Source organism: Onychomys torridus, unplaced genomic scaffold (assembly GCF_903995425.1).
Source record: "Onychomys torridus unplaced genomic scaffold, mOncTor1.1, whole genome shotgun sequence".
NCBI lineage: Eukaryota > Metazoa > Chordata > Mammalia > Rodentia > Cricetidae > Onychomys > Onychomys torridus.
Window position 1 is genome coordinate 121,110 of NW_023412231.1, and position 24,060 is coordinate 145,169.

Below are 24,060 nucleotides of genomic sequence, written 5' to 3' on the forward strand. Positions count from 1 at the left end.
GTAGATTTGCAAATCAGCAAAATGGGTATCCTATCCAGGTTTATGAGCAAATTAACAACATTGCTACCTGAACTTGGAAGGCATTACCCAATAGAGGAGAAGTTAGTGGTAATCTCACTAAAATTGTCCAAGGACCCATGGAACCCTTCTCAGACTTTGTAGCTCGCCTAGTGGATGCAGCTGGAAAGATATTTGGTGATCCTGATACCATGCCATTAATTCTGCAGTTGGTTTATGAGCAGTGCACTAAGGAATGTAGAGCTGCCATTACACCTTATAAAACTAAAGGATTGGAGGTTTGGATGAAAGTGTGCAGGAATTAGGGGACCACTAACCAATGCTGGGCTGGCTGCTGCAGTTTTACAAATTAGTCAGAAGAGGGCAGGGCACTGGGACTTGCTTCCGATGTGGTAAAATGGGGCATATGAGATGTAGCTGCCCCAAGGAGGAAGTAATCAAGGGTAAGTAACCAGAGACCAGGAGTGACCAACGCCTGTCCGGACTGTGTCCTAAGTGTAAGAAAGGAAAACATTGGGCGAACGAATGCAGGTCAATCAAGGACATTAATGGACAGCCTCTGAGGAATAATACTCCTCCAAAAAATGGATAGCGGGGCCCCTGCCTCAGGGCCTCAAATATATGGGGCAATGGAGGATCAGAGACAGGAAGGGAATCAAGAGCAGTGGCTGACCCTCAGACATCTCAAACACCACAGCGAGCCACAGCAGGTTCAGCAGGATTGGACCTCCGTGCCACCACCAGACTCATATTAACCCCACAAATGGGGTGCAAGTAGTGGAGTCTGATTTTCAAGGCCCCCTTGACCCTGGGATAGTGGGATTGTTAATAGGGAGATCATCTACTACATTAAGGGGATTGCGAATCCATCCTGGGATAATTGACTCAGATTATACAGGTATAGTTAAAATCATGGTTGAATCACCAAAAGGAATCACTGCCATTTCCCTGGGAGACAGAATTGCACAACTTATCCTGTTACCCAGCTTACATGATTCTCACCCAGCCTATGGCAAAGAAAGAGGAAGTAACGGTTTTGGATCCTCAGGCACAGATTTAACATTTTTATCTTTAGACTTAGATCAGAGACCCACATTACAGTTAACCATTAAAGGCACCAAGATAATGGGACTTTTGGATACTGGGGCAGATCGCAGTATCATAGCTGGCAAGACTGGCCTCGAGGTTGGCCTATATAGGCTTCCTCACAAACATTGCAAGAATTGGGTTATGCCAGTGCTCCTAATATTAGTGCAAATTTGTTGAATTGGCAAGATTTCAGAAGGTCACTCTGGCATTATGCAACCCTATGTTCTTGAACTTCCAGTGTCCCTTTGGGGGAGGGATCTTATGAAATCCATGGGCTTTCAGTTGAGTAACCAATATTCCAAAGAATCTAAAAATATCATGAATAATATTGGGTGTCATCCTAATTTTTGGCTTGGGAAAATTTTTACAAGGCAGAAAGGAGCCAATACAAGCAGTACCTAGGAAACCCAAACAAGGATTGGGTTTTTCCTAGGGGCCGCTGAGGAGGGTATTCCCATATCCTGGATAATGGAGGAGCCAGTGTGGGTTCCTCAGTGGCCACTCTCCTCTGAGAAATTACATGCTGCATATCAATTAGTGAAAGAGCAATTGGAGGAAGGGCACATTAAACCCTCCCTTTCTCCCTGGAATACACCCATATTTGGTCATCAAGAAGAAATCAGGAAAATGGAGATTGTTACATGATCTTAGGGCTATAAATGAGCAAATGAGAATAATGGGACCCATACAACGTGGGTCTTCCATTGCTGTCAGCCTTGCCTGAAAATTGTTGGTAGATATTAAGGACTGCTTCTTTTCCATTCCGCTGAAGAGCAAAGAGAGTGAGAGATTCGCTTTCACTTTACTGTCCATTAATCATGAGGAACCTGATAAAAGATATCAATAGGTTGTATTGCCACAAGGCATGGCCAATAGTCCTACTATGTGTCAACTGTTGTAGCAACTGCTTTAGAACCCTTGAGAGCACGTTTTCCTGGCCTGAGATACCTCCATTATATGGATGATATACTGTTAGCAGCTAAGGAGGAGAACATTCTTCAAGCAGCATATAGCTCACTTGTAGAACTGCTAAAACAAAAGGGACTCTGTATCACCCCTGAGAAGGTGCAACAGAGCAAAGTTGTCAATTATCTTGGCTCTAAAATAATTAATTATCATATCATGCCACAAAAGGTAGAATTAAGGAAGGATCATCTTTTGCACATTGAATGATTTTCAGAAATTATTAGGAGTTATAAATTGGATAAGAGGAAGTTTGGGAATGGCCAATTATGAATTAAAACCATTATATGATATTCTAATTGGAGATGCAGCCTTGGATTCACCGAGGCAACTAACCAATGAAGCCGGAGAAGCCTTAACAAAATTAGAGGATAGGTTACAAAGGGCTTTTCTTCAAAGAGTGCAAAATAATGATGATTTTACCCTGTGCATTCTGCCTACCCAGTTACAACCTACAGGGATTTTATGGCAAAAAGGACCCTTATTATGGATTATGCTAAAATCTCACCTGCAAAATCAATTGAGTATTATCCTACTGCTGTAGCATTACTTGCACAGCAGCGTATTCAGCAGTGTTTACAATATTTTGGAAACACCACAAACGCTAGTTGTTCCTTATGATTCTACTCAAGTCAAGATATTATGTGCTGCCATAGATGATTGGGCATTGCCTTGTACCTATCCAGGACACATAGATTGCCATGATCCTAAACATCCACTATTAACTTTCTTTAAAGAACATCCTGTAGTTTTTCCCTAAGGTAACTGCTTCCCAGCCCATTCCAGGAGCCAGTGTTATATTTACAGATGGGTCTAAGACAGGCTGTGGTGCTTATATGGTGGATTCTACTGAACCTGTAAAGCATTCAATTCTTGCCAGGTGCACCCCAACAGGTGGAGCTTTCAAAAGTTCTTGAAGTTTTTAAGGCTTGTCCAATTTGCATTTAATTTAGTGTCAGATTCTAGTTATGTTGTTAATGCCTTGAAAAGCCTTGAATGTGCAGGGCCCATCAAATCTTCTAGCCCTGTTAGCTCATTGTTTGGCCAATTACAGAAACTGATCTGGCAACGTAAGAATCCCTTTTTGTGCAACACATCCGTGCACATACCAGTCTGCCAGGTCCATTGGCTAAAGGCAATGATTTAGTGGACCAGTGTACTAGACAGGAATGGATGTTTGTGGCTTCTGCCATACAACGAGCACATGCTTTCACAAAGAATTTCATGTTAATGCAAGGACATACAACAAAAGTTTTCTATCTCACATGCTGATGCATGAAAGGTGGTACTAGATTGTCCCCAATGTGTCATTTTCATCATCCTTCTGGATTAGGTAGTTAACCCTCATGGTCTGCTCCCCCTAAAAATATGGCAAATGGATGTTACACACATCTCTGAATTTGGACGTGTCAAATACGTACATGTATCTGTTGATACCTGCTCTGGAATCATTCACGCCACCCCAATGGCAGGAGGAAAGCCTCTCATGTTATTGCTCATTGCTTAGAAGCTTGGGCAGCATGGGGTAAGCCTCAACAGTTAAAAACAGACAATGGTCCTGCATATTCCAGACAGAAGTTCGCTTCCTTCTGTCAACAGATGAATGTGCAACTTGTACATGGCCTACCATATAATCCACAAGGTCAAGGCATTGTGGAGCGTGCTCATCGCTCCTTGAAGGAATTGCTTCAAAAACAAAAAGGGGGAATAGGCTATGGCCTGTACCCCTAAGGACAGACTCTCTCTTGCCTTATTTACCCTGAATTTTTTTAATTTGGATGCTTCCAATTGTTTGCTGCGGACAGGCATCATTGTCAGCACAGTCCTTCTAAAGGAATGGTGAAATGGAAAGATGCCTTGATGGGTGTTTGGCATGGACCCAATCCCGTGGTGACATGGGCACGAGGTTCTGTTTGTGTTTTCCCACAGGATCAGCAAGACACGGTGTGGGTTCCTGAGCGCCTCATGAGAAGAGTCCATTGCCAAGAAGAACATGTCTGTGCAGACAGTGATCTCCCTGTTCGTGCTAATGATGATTCCGGCTGGGAATGACAGTCCTAAGATGGGGGATACTGTCAGTGTTTCCGAGACCAATGCCAGTCCATCATGATGCAATATTATTCCCATGGATATTCAGTAGTAATAAAATTATGGATGTTCCATATCTCCCTATGGACCCAGAGGAAGCTCCTATAGGACAAAATAGGTCTTTTGATTTAAACGGAACTCTTTGTTTCCAAATTGTCAGAAACAGATCAAATGTTTCCCCATGTGTTTTGATATGTAACCCGATGGCTGGATGGTTTGATTTGCCTGGACCAGGCCCTTGTCTTTCAGCCAATGCCTCTTGGGTGTCTGGATGGTGGCCTGCTAAAGTGTTAGGAAATGATACACCTAGTCAACCAAAATGGGCCCCCTTTTGTTGGGGTCAAGATGGAGGGAATGTCTGGCTCTGGACAGGTTGTCAGTCTTGTACTGTGATCTGGGCCAATCAAGGGAAGAGTTTCACTTTTTCTCCTTGAATAAGCACATACTTTAATCAGACTTTTGCAGTTAGTAATTATAGTGGGCACAATCCCTCTCAGTTGTATATTTCTAATCCTTTTGATAATTGGCTATTGTGTGGCATTAATGGAAGTTGCACGAATTTAGAGCCCCTAGTTATGATTGCTGGGGGAGTGCATGAGTTCATGGAGTAGCTCCAAGCCTTGGGGCTCCTGGGATTCTGTGCCTGGCCCATTATCCACAGACATCACTGCCAGAACTGATGCAGGCTGTGTGTATGACGGAGTTGAGCCACTGGCTAATATTACTTATAATCCTACTCCAGTTTGTGTGTATCCTCCATTCTTGTTTATAGTGAGGAAACGGGAGGCCTGTATCTTGCCATAATAATACCTGTTTTTATACTCAATGCTGGAATGCTTCTAAATATGATTATGCCATAATTACCCGTATGCCTCGCTGGGTGCCTATGCCAGTTGATGCTCCTAATGCTATGACCCTATTTAGACAAAAAAGAGATTTTGGCATTACTGCCACCATTGTTACAGCTATTTCCTTGGCGGCTGTTGGAGCCGGTACAGCCGCCATTGCCATGAGTCATAACTGTACAGACGGCACAGACCTTGAATAATCTTTCTGCCAATGTGGCACATGCTCTGGATGTGCAAAAGGGTGTCAATGCTCAAATACGAGGAGGATTGATGGTGGTCAACCAGAGAATTGACCTGGTTCAAGAGCAAATTGATACCCTCTGGCAGATTGCCCAACTTGGCTGCCAGTGGAAGTATGAAGGGTTATGTGTGACTAGTGTCCAATATAATAATTTTACCCATGCTGCAGATTTATCAAAAAGGTTGTCTAGTTATCTTTTAGGCAATTGGACCAGAGAGTTTGATAACCTAATGGACCAGCTGAGGGTGGCTATTGTCACGGTGAATTCGACCCGAATGGATACCGGACTGGCAGAAGGATTATCTTCCTGGATTGTTACAGCCATGGATCACCTGAAGGAGTGGGCAGGAATAGGCAACCCTAGTAGGATTACTGGAGCTCACCTCCCTAGTATGCTTGTGGTGCATTTGTCGCATTAGGATCTCACAGCGTCGCCATGCGGCCATGATTATCCAAGCCTTTATGGCCATTGAAGCAGGACAGTCCCCCCAAGCCTGGCTGGCTACTTTAAAAGATATTTAGGCAAAGGATGCAAGGCCTGCGTACTGCACTTGAGGCTAAGATACACTGACCTCAAGAAGAGCAAGTCTGATTGCATGTGGGTTGGTACCCTAACTCCAACCTCTGTGAAAAGGGTATCAGACAGGTCTAGTGTTCTCTGGGTGGACGACGCCTGGACAAACATTAGTACATGTTCCATTTTAGCAGAGATCAGAACTCTACTCTTGCCTGTTGCTCTGCAAAACAAAAAGGGGGAACTGTAGAGAGCTGCGTGTTGCCGCACCTTAAAGATGGCGCTGGCTTCCACCCTCTGCCTTCCCGAAGGCAAGTACTCTTTGTGGTAAACAGCTCCTTATTTGGCTATGGCTGGATTTGTGTGCCACTTGCATATGCGTGGACCTATGGATAGTGCCCATGTGGCTGTCTGGGGTTGGTAGCCCAGACCTACTTAAGGGCTGGGAAAGGCTTGCCTGGGAGGAGACATCACTACTAACAAGGTCCTGAATAAACTGCTAAAAGAAGAGCTCCGGTGTTGCATCATCCTTGCTGGTCGAGGCAGGCGCAACAGATGAGGAAATATAATAGACTTTATGGTTGTACTGATGCCCGAGGAGAGGAGGGACAGGATTAAGGAGATTAGGTGGGAAGGGAGGGGAGATGGGTTTGAGGGAGTTAATGAGAGGAGAGACAACTGGAAATGAAGGGTATTTGATGGGCAGTATGGAAACGTAGTTCTAGTTCTGTGGAATCTTCCTATTAGTATGAATGTGATGCTAATTAAATTCCCAAGTAATGAGGGAGAAAGAACCCCAACTGGCTAATTCTTGTCACCAAAGCTTCCAGTACCAAGACTCTGTTTCATCTAATTGAGTTGTTGGCCAGAGCACCCCATGGTGTCCTTAGTTAATGTTTCTATTGCTGCCACAAAATTCCATGACCAAAGGGCAAGTTGAGGGTGAAAGTGATCTTTTGGCTTACACTTCCAGATCATAGTCCATACTGGAGGATGTCAGAATAGGAACTCAAACAAGTCTGGAACCTGGAGGTAGGAGCTGAGGTAGAGGCCAAGGAGGAGGGCTAATTTCTGGCTTGCATCTCATAGGATGCTCAGCTGATCTCTTATAGAACCTGGGACCATTGGCCCATGCATGGTAACACCTTTGTGGACAGGCCTTTCCCATATAAATCAGTAAATGAGAAAATGCATTCTAGCTGAAGCTCATAAAGGCATTTCATCAACTAAGGCTCCTTTGATGACTACAGCTTGGATCAAGTTGACACACAACACCATCCACTGTACATCTGGAAATCACCAGATAGCCCAGGCCTTTACCAAGACAGTGGGTTGTCCTCAGCAAAATGACAAAAAGACCCACTGCTGAAGACAACTCCCATACCAATCACTGAACATGGAGAGGTCCAGCTGATGGCTACATAGAAATTTTACCCCCATGTTCTAGTGTATATGACATGGCAAGGGTACACTGCAGGTTACCAAAGGAGGAAAGCAAATACCCAACCAACCAGAAAAGCTTTGATCTAACTATCTGCAAATATGCTAAGACAATGGATGGCACCAACCTTTTAGGAGTAACCAGCCAATGTCTGATTTGACTGAAGTCTTGGTCAATGAGATAAAATCCATACCTGACAGTGTATATTTACCAGAGTATAGATATTCCAGAGTCCCAAGGTAAAACCAAAGACTACTTAGCTAATAAAAGAAAGGAAACAAAGGAAAATGACTCCCAATGTTATTCTTTTATACTCATAAATCGGTGTCATATTCTGCCAACATCAGAGAATCAGAGAGGCTTTCTTCTACAACAGATGGGAACAAAAACAGATACCCATAGCCAGATCTCTCTCTCTCTCTCTCTCTCTCTCTCTCTCTCTCTCTCTCTCCTCTCTCTCCCTCTCTCTCCCTCTCCTCGCCCGTCTCTCTCACACACAAATTCAGAGATATAGAAGATAGCATAGATAGATAGATAGATAGATAGATAGATAGATAGATAGAGATAGATTAGATAGATGATAGATAGATTAGATAGACCTTAGAACACACAGTTCTAAATGAGTTGTATCCATCACATCTCTCCCCTCATACCTCAGGGAACCCCACAGGAAGAGGAGGCAGAAAGAGTGGGAGACACTAAGAGGACAGGGGGAGGACATCAGGAGGGCCAGGTTCTCTCAACTAGGCAAAGCTCATGTGAACTCACAGAGACTGAAGCAACAATCACAAGGTTTACATGCTCTGCTCCAAGCCCTCTGTATTTAAATGATAACTTTTAGTTCAGTACTTCTGTGGGACTCCTGGATGCAGAAACAAAGGAATGAATCTTTGAATCTTGGGACTTCTCTTCAGATTCCCCCCCCCCCCCGCCTTTATTGCTGGCTTTCTTGTCCATTCCAATATGAAGGGTTTTTTTTTAACTCATTACATTTTATTTCATTTTTTTTAGTTATCTCTCAGAAGCCTGTTTTCTTCTAATAAGAAACCAAAGGGGAATGGATCTATATGGGAGAGGATGTGCGTATAACTAAGACTATTAAAGTGAGAGGAAACCATACGCAGATAATTTAATATGAAACAAAGTTATGAGAAATAGAGGGTGAAAATAGCATCTTACAAAATTGAGGACACATAATAAGCATAAACATAATTTTTAATTTATTTTGGTACAAGGTGAAAGATTGGAGTCACAATTTTTTGTCCTTCATGTCTAGAGGAGATGCCTATCTTCACAGACTTTGTTAAACACTGTGACTATAAGTTTGGGAACAGACAAACATTTTCCTTTTCTGGAAGAGATGAAATCAAAACATGTTGAAAATGATCACTGAAGAGTATTTCTGGTCCTAGAGCATGCTAGTGCAGCTGTCATCAGACAAGGGCCACCAGAAGTACAATTTATGGTCCACCATGATGTCAGTTTGCCTTGCAATTAGAGTGCGGTATACACAGGTGTCTATCCAAAACAGGCAAGATTCCTTGAGAGTATAAAAGCCACAAGAATGTCAGCTCTGTTGGCAACAAGTTATTGGCTTCTTTGCACATCATATGGGCAAGGGAAAAATCCACTATGTGAAAGTTGAAGAATATAGTGCAAAAAATACAGTATGATCATCAGTTGATGCAGGCTTCTAATTCAACCATCTGACAAAACTCCCATACTCATTTGACTAGTCTTATAAAGACAAGGTGGTAAACCTTAACTTTCTTTGTTGATTTCATAAGGTGGTAATTGAGTAAAATTTGTATTACAAGACAAAGTAATATTTTACATAGTTATAATAAAATTAGGAGAAATTTATTTTCTTAACCATATCATACTGAATAAAGACAAAAATGAGTAATGTCTCAAAATAACAAATGGTACAAAACAGGGAAAACAAAGAGAAGTGAGGCGAGAAGTGTACACCAGCCACCAACTCTGATTGTACAACAGAGCAATGTAGCCTCGTGAAATGGTGGAGAGCGTATAAAAAGCGAGAAAGGTACACAACAGGATAAGGATGTTCTGGGTCGCTCTGGACTCAGGGAAGTTTCTCCTGGAACCATGATAGTTGCGGATATATTGAACCCTCCTCTTGTGTCTGTAGAGTATGACAATCATGGAGGCACTGGACCATGTGATGAGCACAGCAAAAACAGACTCAGGGCACATCACCAGGGCTGCATAGAGTGAGTCACTGATTTCACCACGCCCTACAATAGAGCAATATCCAAAATCTTGACTTCTTTTCATATTTTTGCTATTCATTTTGATAAATTGTGCACAAGGAAAATGAACCGTATCACCATGTAGAAGACCCAAAGTAGGGAATGGAGCATTTAATGTACTTTGAAGCTCTGACTTTATTGTCATTCCAACAGGATTTCCTGGGACTGAGGGTCATGGCCTGGAAGACACTCAAGAGGCAAGTGGTGCCAATGGACACATTTCGAGCAAATCCTTGAATGTACAGTAGGAGGTCACATGCAAAATCATTCAAGAACTGCCTCAATCCCCAAACTGCCATTGTTTGGGGTACTCCTGCAGAAAGAACAACTAAGGTATTGGCTGCGATTAAGTGCATGAGAATCAAATCTGTGGGCTTTAATGTGTATTCTCTGTGGTAACGTACTAGGTAGTCGAATATAAGAAGGAGATTTCCCAGAATTCCAGTGGTAGTTTGTGATAAGAAAATGATTCTGATTGCCAGAATCCAGATATCCATTCTGTGATTCAGTACAATACCTTTATGGATATAGGCACACTGTTTCTTAGTTCAAATGAATTATGGCAAATGATGGTAGCCAGGCATGTTGAAAGATGCCATTAACCCATGGAGCTACAGAGAGACCAAACCTGAGAGTCCTTGAAACTCAGGAGCTCAAGGCCAGCCTAGATAACATAAAATAACCTTACCACCAAAATTTTGCCAGGAGTAGTTATTTTCCATGTTTGTTACTTTGAAATTTCTTATTACTGTCAGAATGGCAAGTGTTGGTAGAAAAATAGCCACCAAGTCTCCTAGAAACAAAACACTCAGGGTGATAGGATGTTGACCCATTTGAAAAATATTACAGGCAGTGTAAACAAACTGGACATAAATCTTTCAGAATGTACTAATATATGTTGTACATGAAATCAGCTTTAAGAACAGCCACAAAACTTAAATAAAGCAATATCTTTTACAAACATAACATTATTATTGATTACTTGGAGGTTTCACATAATGTACCCCAGATCAGAGTGACTTCCCTGTTATGCCATGTCCACCTCCCTTCCTTGTGATCTCCCCCCAAAAAATAAAAAAACAAAGAAAAATACAAGTCCAATTTGTGTTGTCTATATACTCAATGGATCATGGTCACTTTTCTTTATTAAAGTAATTCTTAATGTATATCTCACCTTAAGTCCAAAGATATTAATGAGAAATGTATAATACCACTAAAATCTATAGTCTTGTGATAGGGCAAATGTTCTCCTATTTTTTTTCAACTGGAGATTCTTAGATTTAACGTGAAATTGGCTGTACCTTTTCTACCCACTCCATGATAATTACCTTGGGAATGTACCTGACCCTCCTCTAGATAGAGGGGGCTGAAGTGCCCCAGCTAACTACATATTTTAGATTCTGTAAATTGCTTCCGTGCTTTGTTTTCCCCAGGATAATTGCTAGCCAGAATGATGATTTTCTAAATTATTTGCCTTTACAAGCTCCATGTAAAGTGTATTCCTGGCAGCTCTGGGAGAAGTGTTTCTCTCTAGGCAGTCACCAAGGCTCCTAAATACAAACTCTGAATATGGACTTTGGTTGGGCTCTGTGGTGTTTTGGTCTTTACCCCACAAAGGTCTGAGATAAGAAAAAAAAATTTTAAGCACAAAATGTAATAGAATGGTATTTCAAGTGACACATTACATCATATTGAGTTATGAGCTAGCAGTTATGATAAGCCACACCTCAGAGACACATACACCTGTGAGCAAACTCAAGTCAGGACTGCTAGCAAGAAGGGAAAATCTGTTGTGATGAAATCTCACTGAATATACAACAGAATAAAATAAGCAAAATATGCTAGGAGAAATTGAAAGAAGATGGACAGTGGTTGTGTACGCCTTTAATACCAGCACTCAGGAGGCAGAGGCAGGTGGATCTCTGTGAGTTTGAGGCCAGCTTGGGCTACCAAGTGAGTTCCAGGAAAGGCACAAAGCTACACAGAGAAACCCTGTCTCAAAAAACAAACAAACAAACAAACATAAAAGTCACTACACTCTATTCTCATGAGAGAAGCTGTCTGCAAACCATTTCTAAATTGGGTGAGATCCCCTTGTAGAAGGAGACAGTATCAGCTGTGAATTAGCACCTTGATTAACCATGCAGCCCCAGGGAGATCACTGTTGCCTCTCACAATCATCTGTCAATCTAGAGCTGGGGTATAATTGGCAAAGAAGCCTAGGATCAGAAGAAGTTTATGACTTCACAGCTTCTAAACTAGAAATGTGTGTTTATGTGGGAGTGAGTGTGGGTAGCATCCAGGAGACTTGAAAGAGGTCCATGAGGATATTTCAAAGTGTTTTCAGAATGGTAAAACATTGCTTGTGTTTGGAAAGTGAAGGAAGAAATTGTGTATATTGGACTGCATAAGCTGGAATGAGGGGAGAGAAATCGGGCAAGTGGAAGATTTGAGCCTATAAAAATAGTAAGTATGAAAATGCTTCAAGGAAACTTGCTAGTTTGTAACCTAGCAAAACATAAAAAGTAAGCAACAATCCAAACAAAATTACAATCAATAAAAAATAAAGGAAGAAAATGTTGATAATAACAAATTTGGGGATTCCTATATAAAAGCCAAGAATGCCATGTGTTACAGTATCTGTGAATGTACCTACAGACATTGATGTAAGGGACACATATGCTTAAGTGGGACAAACATAAGCTTACACACCAATAATCACACTTGAAATTTTTCCATCATTCATATCTGTATTTAACTACTCATAGAATAAGCAATTTGGTAGAACTATAATTTAATTTGTGTTATAGAAGATATTAATTTTTATAAGCTATCGTTGTATCGCTTTAATTTTTGAAATAAAAATATAATTGCATCATTGTGCCTTTATTCCCTCCAACCACTTACAAGTACCTACACAAACCCTAAATTCTTGGCCCTTGGTATCTTTTTCTTTACTTGTTTTTATATGTAAAAGCATATATGTCTATGTTTTTATACTAATATATAACTACAGCTCAGTATATAAGATACATAAAATCACCTCAACATTTCAGTGTTTACAATTTGGCGCTAGACTACTTATAGCTCTAACCACTAAAGGAAAATTTTCTCAATGCAAAAGATTATTACAAAAATACAGCTAATACAAAGGTAGAAAACAGAAAAAGCAAGAGTGATCAAAAACAGACAACAACTGCTTGTGTTGTTGTGTTATGCCACGTCCCAGTTGTACATCTACAATGCCACTCCTGCACTCTGGGCTCAGAGAACATTGTGGTAGAGGAGGCAGAAAGATTTTAAGAGCCATAGAAATATGTACCTGTTGTGAGATTGCATCTCTTAAAATTTTGGGAAAGCTATGCCCATGAAATCTCAACATGGCTAACTAAACAAATCTGAATAATGACACCAACACACATGCTCACATGAAAGGGGGAAGGAACAAGAGTCCCCAATCATCCCACTTTTAAAAATAACTACACAAACATCCTTAGTTTTTACATCACCCACTAACAATCAAGGAAGCTTTTACCTACAGATTACCCAGAAATCTTCAATAGCAGCTCATGATCCGTTAAGTGATGTTTGCAAAAAATAATTTTGCATATCAATTGTGGCATTAGGAGATCTCACATCATCTCAGGTATGGGGCAAATGTGTGCCTGCTGTGGCCAGCATGGTTGGCATGCACAAATGTCAACATGTTCAATATTCCATGCATCCACCATGACCAATGTGAGCACTGAAGGCTGTAAAATGTGAGGGACTTGTGTGGAAATTTTGTGGTCCTGGGGGAGTACACCTTGTTTCATAGCATGCAGGTACAAAAGGCTGAGCTTCATTGGTATCAAACATTCATTGGAACCATGTGGCCCAGCACCATCTGCAGGTATCTAAGCAACTGCAAACAGATGATCAAAAACTTCAACTCAGAGACAGAAGTGCTACAAAGACCTTGAACAGAAATATGAAGAAATTCTCAAGAAATCAGGAGAATCATGCCATTTAGGTTGAGATAAGGTATTCAGGAGAAGAAAATGAGGATACAGTGTATCTTTTGTATAAAAAAATAAGGGGGGTGTTACAGGAAGAGGAAAAATAGTAAGCACATTCCAGACTTTTCTGTAGGCAACAGTTACTGTGGAGAGGATGGAGGAATGGAATCAAGACCGATGAAAGAAGCTGTTTCTACTCCAGCTCATGTGACCCACAGGGATTAGGAAAGTTATGGTACTGAAATTGCCCAGAAAATGAAAATATTTAAAAAAAAAAACTTTGGAAAATGATGACTGAAGAAAAGAAAGATTACAAGAAAGCCAAAGTGTATGAAAAGTCATCTTTGGACAAAAGAAAACATAACCCTGAGTGCAAGCAAGACAGCTAAGTCAACACATTGAAAGTAAAAAGCCAGAGACTAGAGTAGTATTCTAAGTTGACATGCCATCACAACCCCACCACTGACAATGAAAATAAACCCTGAATATCTGGATCACAGCCACTTTACAAACCAGCATAGTGCCACTTTTCATTTCTCAAAATCTGGGTCTTCTCATACAGAATTCCATGACAAATAGTAAAAAAAAAAATAGTGTCTCAAAAATGGTATTACTGCAGTAAATATATCTAAATAATACAAAATGCAACCCACATTGGTTGATTTCCTAGTATCTGGCCTTCTTTGGGGGGTTACTCTCAAGTGTTTTCCTAGCTATAAACAATTTTGGATCATTAAAAAAAAGAAATTTTGCATACCAGTGATTAGGAGGACAATAATACATTCCCAAATTCACATGTACTAAAAAAAACAACAAAATGTACAACCACACACAAGAAAAATGTGCACAAATCTATTAAATGTTAACAATAAGTTTGTGCCCTTCATAAAAGCAATAGAGGTCTGATTTTGGTAAAGCAGCTAAAGGAAACTGTTGAGGACCATAATGTATAATTTTTGATATACCTAATGTATTCCAAGATGTATTTCATTTGTAAAGTCCTCTAAGATACAGGATTATGCTTTTTTGCTGCATTAGTAGAAAAAGTATGTCATGGACAAACAAGAAAAAAATAGAAAGGAAGAAAAAGAAAGAAAAGAAGGAAGGAAAGAAAGAAGGAAGAAAGGAAGGAAGGGAGGGAGGGAGGGACGGAGGGATGGAGGGAGGAAGGGAGAAAGGGAGGGAGGGAGAAGTGAAAGAAGGAAAGAAGGGAGGGGAAGGAAGGAGGGAACAAACAGACAAACAAACAAAGGGAGCAAAAAGAGAGAGGGGGAGAGAGAGAGAGAATAATGTTTGGGTTCAGTGTTTGGAGAATGATGTTTGGGTTCAGTGTTTGGATTTTTTTTTTTTGGATGAATGAAATTCATTGGTGTCTGAACACAAACTCATGGAATCACAGTTTGATACCATGATTCCAACAAACACCATCCAATATTTGTGAACACTGATGTTTACTGATATGTGAGTTCACTGAGTGGCTGTCAGAGCATGGTCACAAACATATTCTTTATTTGTATTTTAACTTTTTAACTGCTCCATCTGATAATCATTAATATAAGTAATATGACATGATTTACAATTCACTCTTTCAAAAAAAAGAACAGGTAAAAATGTAATGCCTTGAAAGTTTTTTTTTTTAATTGTGTCTTTGTTTTGTTTTGTTTTATTTTGAGACACTGTCTCTCAATATACTCCTGGCACTTTATATGTATAACAAGCTGACCTTGAACTCACAGAGTTCCTTCTGCCTCAGCCTCCTGAGTGCTGAGACTAAAGGCATACACCAAGACAGTATGCTCCTTAGGAACTTTTAAAATAATATATATATAATTTGATAAGGATAAACAGTACTCATTATGAGGCAAGTGAAAAGGCAACATTGCTGGACGCTTTTTAATCTTCTACCTACCTGGATTTGTGCTTACTGAGAGACCAGGCACATTCCCAGGAAGATGATGCCAATGGACCTGTACCAAAACATCTGTGAGCATGGAAAGTTTTAGTTACAACTATTGACAAGATGCTTCATACTAAAATGTTTTGTGGCTACTGAGACACCTTGAATGCCAATGACCAAGAAGAATGTGTGCCATGTGCTTGAGAACTGAACATTTGTGTATCCATCTGCATTCAGTGGAGTGAGGTAAGAAGCAATGTTAATGAAAAGAAAGGTTGGCCAACATCAATCACAGGGTGAGATTGCTTTTGCTCAGATCTGTGAAGTCATGCTGCCCAATCCCAAAATGAGTGTTTGTCTTCACAGCCATAGGATTCTGCAAACAAAGATGCAGTATGGTCAAATCCACTGAAATCCAATATCCTCACTGGTAAACATTCACTTTGTTTTATTTTATAAGAGTTGCATGTATAATGGCAAATATAATTTGTAACAGTGTTTAGTGTGTGTGTGTGTGTGTGTGTGTGTGTGTATTTACCTCTCAATGGTATATATATATATATATATATATCTGTATATCACAAATTCTACAGCCTTTCGTTTCTGATCATATCTCATAGTGTGCATCAACAAACATATAGTTCAATACCAGTGCAGAGGCCACTTGATTTTTTTTCTACCTTAATAGAGAACACAGTCCTATTGTACTCAGTGAATAAATCTTCTCTTCCATATTTCCAGTTCCCTCAAGCATGACTGAACATCTTCTGGGATATTTCAGTTGGTTATGTTCACTAACATGTCAGCCAGAAATAACATGTCCTTAGTAAATAATAAAAGCAACCCAGTCCATGATTTATTTATCTTATCAAGACTCATCTCTGCAACTTTGTTCCTAAAGAGAGAGGCTAAGTTGCATTTCACATTTTCTCTGCTTCCAAAGCTCTCACAGTGATCACATCAAACCAATATTTCAATTGCCATATGATTCTTTGTTCTGAGGAATCCCAATGTAGGCAGTTCAGACACCGTGTTCTGCCTAATTTTCCTAGTATCCTCTACTGAACCATGTACATACTCATTCATAGATTTTCCATTTCTAGGAGCTACAGCTTAGACTTCATGGTTGTTTTCTACTGCTTCATCTGTAATTTCTTTCTTTTTTGCACCCTAAATATTATCAGAAATTGCAGGGATGATGTCTTTAGTAACTAAGTGTATAAGTTACTAACAATTGTAACAATTTATGAGACACTGTCCACTTTTTAGTTGCACTTTGAAGACCAGAACATAGAAAATCAGGGCTAAGTGACTCTTCAAATACAAATGCTCTTTGTGTCAAGTGGACACTGAAGGACTTGAACATAACTAGTGTGCTACAAACACAGACACCAAAGGCCCTGATCACCGAGGCCTGAGACATGTTCTCAAACATATTCCAGGCTATATGCAGTTTGTGTTCCCTACTTGATGTTTTATGCACTTCATTGGTTGTATCTTGTATGATTTGGCTCTAAAAGTTGTTATTTTGGAGACTAGAGAGAAGGCTCTGTGGTAAAGAACACTTGCTGCTTTTGCAGAGGGCCTGAGTTTTTTCCCAACACTCACATGGGCGCTCAAAACTTTCTGAAAGTCTAATTCCAAAGGGTTCATACACCTTCTTCTGTCCTTTGCTGTCAACGCATTCTCATAGTGCAAATATGTACATTCATGCAAAACATTCATGCACATGAAAATAAAAGATAATAAAGTTTTTGATTGTAAGCTTTTATTTTGTCATAAAGCTTATTTCAACAGCCAAATGACAAGTGCAAAGAAGGGTTTCAACTATTATTGAAATTCAGTGTCTCAGTGTGTTCTGATGTGACAGCAAGTTTCTTATCATAAGCACAATATAGGCCAGATGTTTATGATGCCCCCAAAATATTCATTCTTACCACTGAGAGGTAAATGCTAAAGTGTTGACAACAGATGGATTACTAACACCATTCTTCAGTACAAACTGTAACATAAAATACATGTATATGAGAAGGAAATTGAGTTACTAAAGCATTTCATTTTAAATTCTGTGTATACTAGCTACTTCTTATATTAATGAACTAATTATAATAACACTGAAAGTGCACTCAAAGAGAGTAGATGTAGATGAAATACCTAAAAGGAATCTGAAATTTAACCATTGTCCAAACTGAAATAATAAATATGTGAGAGGAAGGACAGAGCCTTGAACCTGCATGCACAAGGCCCTGTGCTCCATTAGCAACAATGATAAACAGTGGGAAGGCACATCATCAAGATGTGTTTAAAATTCAAGTATAACTATACCAGAGGAGAAAATTCAAGACAGATTTGGACCTGAATGTCTTTGCCTCATACTCATATTGAGACTCTTCCCTTCAATGTTATGTTCCCAAGTTTTCAGGGAAGATTCAAACAGTCATTGTACCAGGGCTCATTGAATGCAGATACAGTTACTGCCTCTGTAACTCATCAAAGTACTCTTAAGTCATAGTACATTTTACTCCAAATGAGATTCATATTGTGTACCTCCCATGTTTGTGTATTCTTATATCTCCATTCTAATGATTACTATAGCTGTGAATCCAGGAAGTTCACCTAAAACAATAATATGTGCAATATCAGTCCACACTACACATCATGTGAGCTAAGATGAGTTATCATATTGACTTATCTCTACAGTCCTTCTTCATTTTCACAGTGTTACCCACAGTCACTCCCAGTAGGAGACCTATGTTATGGTAAGAACAAACAGGTATTGGTACAAGGTTAGGAACACTTTGTTCTTTCTCATTCACCTCTTAACTATGCAATAATTCATGTTCCTTCCCTCTTTGTTCCACAGATCTATTTCTACCCAGAATTCCCATCACCAGACATGAGCACTTACACAGGCCTCTCCCTTGCTGGCTCAGCAGCACACTGCAATATCATGTACTTACCTGGATTCTTACCTCTGCAGTGTGGTGGACTCACTGTACAGATCATGTCTTCATTATAACCAGCACTGTGAGAGAGGAAGGGAGCTCAAACTCAAGCCAGAGATAAAGGTTTGAGACTCAGTGACTTCACCTCCTTTGAGAATGACAATTTTCATGTCACCTTTCCTGGCAATGAGAGTGTGGCTTTGGGAAACAAAATCATTTATAAAACTTTTTCCAGTTGCTAATTAAAAAGACACTTAAGAGTTTCTCATGTACATATCCAATGACACAAGGTGTTTTGAAGAGCTGTGCAGTTTTCATGATCGCTGAAGGGTGACCGAGTCTCCAGTGGAAGGTGCTAAAACTTTGAGGTCAGATTTAGGACAAATTTACAGAAATCCCTTTGCGTCATTGGATATAGGCTTCTCCCCATACAAATAAACTCAGTTCTTTTTAAAATGATTAGAACACTTACTACTTAATGTCCTCTTGAGTATTCCATGCATTCATATGCCTTTTAGTCAAGTCTGTCCTTTTATCTCCTTCCATGTCATTTCCTTCCCCCCAACACTGTTCCCTCCAAATTTTATGTGTTGCTAATATCAAATCAGAACAAGCCAAACAAAAGCAGACACTTATTGTACTTCTTGATGCTAGTATGTACCTAGCAAAGGGCATCCATGGAAGCACAGGTAGCCTCTTAAAGTTCAAATCCTAAAGAAATCTGGCACATCCTCTCCTGTGTCCCATCCATCCAGTGGTAGAGACAAATCTCCACTATTTGCATCCCCCAAGTAAACACACAGAGGCTTGTATTAATTATATCTGCTCAGCTATTAGTTCAAGCTTATTACTAACTAGCTCTTATACATAAATTAACCCATAATTCTTATTGATATTTAGCCAAGTGGCTTGGTACCTTTTTTCAGTTCTGCCTTGTCATCTTGCTTCCTCTGTGTCTGGCTGGGCTTTTGGGAGCCCACTACCATAAATGGGACACCTCCTGCAGCCTTGAGGCAGCAGGAAGCGCTTGGACTTGTGTCTACTGGCTGTCCTTGTGAGGTCACTGCCTGGACCTGTTGCCCTGGCTGACTTCCTGTGCCCAGAAAGAAGGGGCTTGTTGCTCCCTCCCAGCAGCATTCCCTTTCTCCTGTGGATTCTCCCATAAGCCATCTGGTCTTCTCTTAAGGCCAGTTGAAGATGATTCTTTACGGTTTCCCTAGTTAGGTTAGTGATGTGAACTGCTTCTGTCCCTTCCTCTTACCCACGTCCCACCCCTGCAGAAGGCAATTGCTGGCTTTCTTTACCAAGTAGGTTTTGCTTATTCTACTTCTAAAACCCTTGGTGCAGATGTGGGGGGCATAGACTCCCAAACACTGAGTATTCAGCCTTTCCCCTGTTGAGCCTTCAGTCTCTTGTGCTGTGCCTAGTGGCACCTGGGCTGGGGAGGGCATTGTCCTGTCTGGGTTTTATAAATATCTTACTCAAGTTCAAACCTCCAGCTTATGAATCAATTGTATGTCTCTGACTTGATAAGCAAGTGTTAGGCTCTGAGGCAGGAAGGAATTCTGTAATGTGAAACAACTTTGCTGTCTTTTTGTCCCTTACATCCTTGTAAATAACTTTTAATGGCCACACCCCAGATTTGTACTTTTCTTTCTAATTGCCAAAACCATTCTCTTACATCTGTATTTACTGTAACATTTGGGAAAGGAATAAATGCTTTCCCTTAAAACCAACCAAACAAACAAAGAAATAGACTAGATATTGTAATTGTAACTGTAATTTTTTGCTTGATAACTGTTCTATTATGTGTAGTTTTACTATACTAAAGTTAAAACCTTCCTCCTTGATTAGACAGAAAGAAGGAAGTGCTTTGGAATGTCATTCTATATTCTTTGTACGTGTCTTGCTCTAATTGGTTGAAAAATAAAATGTTGATTGGCCAGTAGCCAAGTAGGAAGTATAGGCGGAATAATCAGACTAGGAGAACTCTGGGAAGTGGAAGGGCTGAGGCAGGAGTCACCCTCATGCACTAGAGATGAATTCTGATCCTACTGACAGGGGGCCCCCCAAACAGATCAAAATACACATATGAGTCACCATGCAAAGGGCCTAGTCCAGTCCCATGTGAGCTCCACTGACATTGATCCAACTTTCATGAGTTTCATCTAGTTTGGTTTGGTGGTTGCTCCATGTTTCCCCATCATGATGCTAATGTATTTGCTCTTAGAATCCCTCTTCTCTCTCCTTGATTGGAGACCTGGAGCTCTGCCTGGTGATTGGATGTGGATCCCTGTATCTGCTCCCATCAGTCACTGGAGAAGAGCTCTGTAATGACAGTTAGGGTATTTACCAGTCTGATATCTGGTGTGAGCCAGTTCAGTTCAGGCACGTCCTGCACTATTTCTAGTAGTGCAGGATGGGGTCATCCTTGGGGATTTCTGGAAACTTATATAGCACAAGTGTGTCTCACTATCCCCCATGATGTCTCTCTCTCTGTCAGGATATCATTTTCATTGCTTTCCCACTCCCCCCTTGTTCCAGCTCAATCATGCCATTCCTTTATGTTCTCAGGCCCTCTCCCTTACCCCCTATTCTCCATTGCCCACCCTTATCCCCAGTTTACTCATGGAGATCTAATCTATTTCCTCTTCCCAGAGTGTTCCATGAATCCCATTTTGAATCTTCCCTGTTAGTTAGCATCTCTGAAGTTGTGGGTGGTTTCCTGATTATCCTTTGCTTTCAATTTGCCAGCAAATTTCATGATGTCATTGTTTTTCTCTGATGAGTTGTACTCCATTGTGTATATGTACCACATTTTCTTAATCCATTCTTCAGATAAGGGGCACCTAGGTTGTTTCCAAGTTCTGGGTATTATGGATAATGCTGTTATGAACATAGGTGAGCATATTTCCTTGTGGTATGATTGAGCATTCCTTGGATATATGCCCAAGAGTGGTATAGCTGGGTCTTGAGGTAGATTGATTCTCAATTTCATGAGCAATCATTATAATGATTTCCAAAGTGGCTGTTCCAGGTTGCACTCCCACAAACAGTGTAGGAGTGATCCTCTTGCTCTACATCCTCTTCAACATAAGCTGTCAGCAGTGCTTTTGAACTGACAGGTATAGGATGTCATCTCAGATATGTTTTGATTTGCATCGCCCAGATAATTAAGGACAATGAACAATTCCTAAATGTCTTTCAGCCATTTGAAATGCTTCCTTTGAGAATTCTCTGTTTAGCTCTATAGCCTATTTTTAATTGGATTGTTTGTTGTTTTGATGTATAGTTTCTTGAATTCTTTATATATTTTAGAGATCAGCCCTCTGTCAGATATGGGGTTGGTGAAGATTTTCCCATTATGTAGGCTGTCTTTTTGTCTTATTTACTGCATCCTTTGCCTTACAGAAGCATCTCAGTTTCAGGAGGTCCAATTTCTTAGTTGTTGTTTACAGTGTCCGTGCTACTAGTGTTATTTAGTAAGTGGTCTCTTGTGCCAAGGCATTAAAGACCATTTACTATTTTATCTTCTATCAGATTCTGTGTAACTGTTTTTGTTTATTTATGTATTTATGTTTTATTTATTTATTTATTTATTTATTTATTTATTTATTTATTTATGTTTTTGGAGACGGGGTCCCTCTGTGTAGCTTTGTACCTTTCCTGGAACATACTTGGTAGCCCAGGCTGTCCTTGAACTCGTAGAGATCCTCCTGGCTCTGCCTTCCACTGCCTGGCCGATAACTGGTTTTATATTGAGGTCTATGAAGAACTTTTACTTGAGTTTTGAGCATGGCATTAGATAAAGATCTATTTGCAATCTTCTACATATTGATGTCTAGTTATGACAGCACCATTTGTTGAAGTTTTTTTTCCATTGAACAGCTTAGGCTACTTTGTCCTAAATCAGTTGTTCATAGGTGTGTGGGTTAATGTCAGGATCTTTAATTTTATTCCATTGGTCCACATGCCAGTTTCTGTGCCAATATAAGCTTTTTATGATAGCTCTATAGTAGAGCTTGAGGTTAGGGATGGTAATGCCTCCAGAAGTGACTTTGTTGTACAAGATTGTGTAAGCTATCCTGGGTTTTCTCTTTTTCAAAATGAAGTTGAGTATTATTCTTTCTGGGTCTGTGAAGAATTGTGTCGTGATTTTGATGGGAATTGCATTGAATCTGTGGATTGATTTTGGTAAGTTTGCCATTTTACTATGTTAACAATACCTATACATTGGGAATGGGTGATCCTTCCATTTTCTGATATCTTCTTCAATGTCTTTCTTCAGAGACTTAAAATTCATGTCATACAGGTCCTTCTCTTGCTTAGTTTAGAATAACCCCAAAGTATTTTAAATTATTTGTGGCTACTGTAAATGGTGATGTTTCTCTATTTGTCAAACCATTTATCATTTTTATTAAAGGAGGGGTACTGATTTTTGGACTAAATCTTGTATCCTCCCACATTACTGAAGATGTTTATTAGCTGCAGGAGTTCTCTGGTAGAATTTTTGAGGTCAGTTATGGATACTATCATATCATCTGCAACTAGTGAAATTCTGACTTCTTCCTTTATGCCCTTGATCCATTTTTACTGTCTTACTGCTCTAGCTAGAACTTCAAGTACTATATTAAATAAATATTGGGAGAGCAGACAGCCTAGACTTGTTCCTGATGTTAGTTGAATCACTTTGAGTTTCTCTCCATTTAATTTGATATTTGGCTGTTGGCTTGCTGTAAATTGCCTGTATTATGTTTAGGCATGTTCCCTGTATTCCTGAATTCTCCAAGACCTTTGTCAGGATCGTGTGTTAGATTTTGTCAAAGGCCTTTTTCAGCATCTACTTTAATGATCATGTGGTTATTTTCTTTCAGTTTGTTTATATGGCATATTACATTGACAGACTTTCATATGTTGAATGATCCCTCCATCTCTTGGATGAAGTCTACTTGATTATGATGGATAATGGGTTTTGATGTGTTCTTGGAGTCTGTTTTCTAGTATTTTAGCATAAATGTTCATGAGGGACATTGATCTGCAATTCTCTTTCTTTATTGAATATTTGGGTATCTTGGAATCAGAGTAACTGTAGCTTCATAAAAGGAGTTTGATAATGGTCCTACTGTTTCTATTGTGTGAAACTATTTGAAAAATATTGGTATTAGCTCTTCTTTGAAAATATGGTAGAATTTTGAATCAAACCATCTGCTACTTGTCCCTTTGGTGGTGGTGGATTGGGAGATTTTTAATGACTCTTTATATTTCCTCGGAAGTTATTGTTCTATTTAAAATATTTATCTGGTCTTGATTTAACTTTGGTATGTGGTGTCTGTCCAGAACATAGTCCATTTCTTTTAGATTTTCAAATTTGTGGAGTACAGGTGTCTGAAGTATGACCTGATGGTTCTCTGGCTTTCCTCTTCGTTAGTTGTTATATCTCCCTTTTCATTTCTGATCTTGTTAATTTGGATGCTTCTTCTCTGCCTTTTGGTTAATCTGGATAAGGTCTTGTCTATCTTATGATTTTCTCAAAGAACAAACTCTTTGTTTCATTGATTCTTTGTATTGTTCTCTTTGTTTTTATTTTATTGATTTCAGCTCTCAATTTGATTATTTCCTGGCATCTATTCCTTCTAAGTGACTTTGCTTCTTGTTCTAGAGTTTTCAGGTGTGCTGTTAAGTCACTAGTGTGAGGTTTCTCCAACTTCTTTATGTAGTCACTTAGTGCTATGAATTTTCGTCTTA

At 39.8% G+C, this 24,060-nt stretch overlaps 1 pseudogene; it reads right to left on the reverse strand.

The window, feature by feature from the left end:
- Positions 1–9,062: 9,062 nt before the first annotated feature.
- On the reverse strand, positions 9,063–9,978 carry LOC118575565 (annotated as a pseudogene).
- Positions 9,979–24,060: the final 14,082 nt, after the last annotated feature.